The sequence below is a fragment of the Branchiostoma floridae genome, chromosome 3, assembly GCF_000003815.2.
Source record: "Branchiostoma floridae strain S238N-H82 chromosome 3, Bfl_VNyyK, whole genome shotgun sequence".
NCBI classification, from domain to species: Eukaryota; Metazoa; Chordata; class Leptocardii; order Amphioxiformes; family Branchiostomatidae; genus Branchiostoma; species Branchiostoma floridae.
In genome coordinates this window covers 3,750,484-3,753,263 of record NC_049981.1, presented here as the reverse complement: position 1 = coordinate 3,753,263, position 2,780 = coordinate 3,750,484, and the positions used below count along the sequence as shown (strand labels likewise).

General features: G+C 36.7%; 1 long non-coding RNA gene across 1 annotated transcript; it reads right to left on the bottom strand.

The window, feature by feature from the left end:
- Nucleotides 1-436: 436 nt before the first annotated feature.
- On the bottom strand, nucleotides 437-2,395 carry LOC118412660. The gene is made up of 2 exons (XR_004830804.1): nucleotides 2,246-2,395; nucleotides 437-1,183 (listed from the first exon to the last, which is right to left on the bottom strand). It is a non-coding gene; the product is annotated as an uncharacterized LOC118412660 (long non-coding RNA).
- Between the last annotated feature and the right edge of the window lie 385 nt (nucleotides 2,396-2,780).

Genomic DNA, 2,780 nt, shown 5'->3' with positions numbered 1-2,780 from the left:
CTTGTTAACAGCAATACCCTACAAACATTCATCGCGCAATACAATCGTCATTCATACAGCCAGGCGAAAGGAAATACAACAGACCCACAACAAAAATCATTAATACTTATAAAAAAAATGAAGAAACAAAGGCCTTTGGATTGAAATATCTCAACACTGGTTGGGTATATGATGTTTAAACTTGGTGGGAATGTTGGCATCAAGCATATCTTCATTAGTTTGCATAATTTATGCATAATTGGCGACCAAATTGCATAATTTATGTCGGTCAGATTTTACTTGTTTTCTGTCTAATTGAACACATTTTCCATGAAAAAGTTACCTGTGAAGTGTATATCTTGATATTTAGAGTAAGTAACTCAATAAATGGCACAATAACTATGTAGACAGGTATATATATATATATATATATATATATATATTTCATGGAAATGTATACATTCATTTTATAACTCTTGAACCAACTTTACCAAGCTATTTACCATTTGACTTTTGAAACATTCCTCATCATTTCTCTTCTTTTTCTACAGGGTACTCAAGAAAGACAATTAAAACAATGCATGCCAATATTGGAGGTGCCTACTGAAAGCGACCAAGCCTGTCCTTCATGATTACCTCTAGATTGTTCTTATAATTCTTTCTAACTTGACTGGTGTACCTCACCTACACTTCTGACAGAACATTATGACTTCAGCAATTATGCACTGAGTGATACATAAAAATAAAGAATTGCTGCTATCTGTACAGAAACTGCAACAACAATTAACCTTATGATAACAAACAAATGACAGATACATGTATCTCTACTTTACATAATTATAAATCAGTACAGAAAAATGACAAGGGATCATGACATAAACGTGGTATCAAAATAGAAATTTGTTGTCAGTTCTTCATTCCTCTTGTTTTCAGCTGCGAGGTTTTTACTGATTTCGAACACATCAGATGACTTTTCTGCTATGACTTTCTGGAAGTGTTCTACATTTGTGTGGAGCTGCAATACGATCTAATACTAGTACTGTTGAGTAAGCCACTCGTATCTCTCTTCCAGTTGTTCATTTTCGTGCTCTGCCTGTGTACATTTTCTCTTGTAGTTTTTTAGGTCTTTTTGTGCCTGCTTTAGCTTTGTGAAGCACACCTCCATCCTCTCATCTTGATGATCTTCAGCAACTAAGGCCATATGCTAAAAATAAAGAACATAAAAGAATAAAAAATATGCTTTAAAAATCATACAATTATGCATCTATCCTCTTGCAATATCATGGTAAAATAACGGTAAGTATGCCTTTTTTGTCCTCCACATACATAAAATATTCCTCTACAAGAACTTTGTAGAATCACTAGAGTAGAAGAACAAAATAATTAGCATTATGCCATGTTAGAAATGCGAAACTAGCATAAAAATCTGAATGTACTGTTATGCAGTACTAAGATTTGTATAGACAACAGGCTTGTAAACTGGCCTGTAACGTCAAACAGTGATTACACAGATTTATATATATATATATATATATATATATATATATATATATATATATATATATATATATATATATGGTTTAAAGTATCATCTGTATAAAACTGAAAAAAATTTACAGCTGATAGATAATGTATACAGACGACTGTGGGCGCACACAATGGTACAGTCCACTCCCACCCCAAAGTGCTGTGACCTGCACCGATATACACCCTCTACATTTCGTCAATCCTAACGCTCATTTTACTTAAAACTACAAAAACTATACATGAAAATATTCCTTTGGATATATGTTTCAAAATATCTGAATAAAAGTTCGCTAACTTCAAGAACTGTACGATACTTTTACGATGGAAAATTATGCCCGATCGTTACGAAGCGTTCCCTCCCACCCGATTGCACAGGCAGGTATACACCCTCTACATTTTCGTCAGTTACGGAAAACTGAACAAAATATAGAAAGAACTGTTCCTCAGAAATTGATGTTTCAATATATCTGAACCCTAGATCGCTGTATCTAAAAATTGAACGATTTTTTTACGATCGAAAATAGCCAGCATTTGTGGACCGCACGTTACGAGATGCCCCCCTCCCACCCAGGCGCTGACTACTTTCACTCTACATTATCGTCAATCCTTGCGCTACTTTTAATAAAAACTAAACAAACGATACATGAAACTGTTCCTTAGAATGCACAATTTAATATGTCCGAAACCTAGAGTGCTCACTTTACGATTTGTAAGAAAAATTTACGAAAAACTATCTTACCTCGGTCGGAAATGCCCGATTAAGGGACGATGCCTCCGCCGACCCGCAGGAGGGTCTGCATGCTCTTTTACGTAAGGCGTAGGCAGCCTATTTTTATTTCCCGTAATTCGTAGGGAAAACCATCTTATGAATATCTGCGTAATTCGTAGCGAGGTGACCAAATTTAGCGTAATTGCCTTCCTTGATTTTGCGTAATACGTAGGGGGTTCTTCTGACTTCAGCGTAAATCGTTGTCGGGACCCCCCATGCAGACCCTCCCGCGGAAGTTTCTGCCGAGCGCGGAAGAAGGGGCATTTGCCAGACGTTCCGGAAAATATCTCATCGAGTTTAGCACCTATGTTAAAGCTATTAACAGTGTATTTAGACAACAAAATTCACTTTATTTTGGTGTATAGCATTTGTGTTTTGGTGCAGGGATTTTTGAGGTATCGCCTGAGAAAGTGGCAAGACCAGTTGTTTACCCCTGTTTCGGCGGGGTCAGGTCACGTGACTGAACACGGGCGGGCGGGGCTGTAGAAAAATTCCACAGATGCCT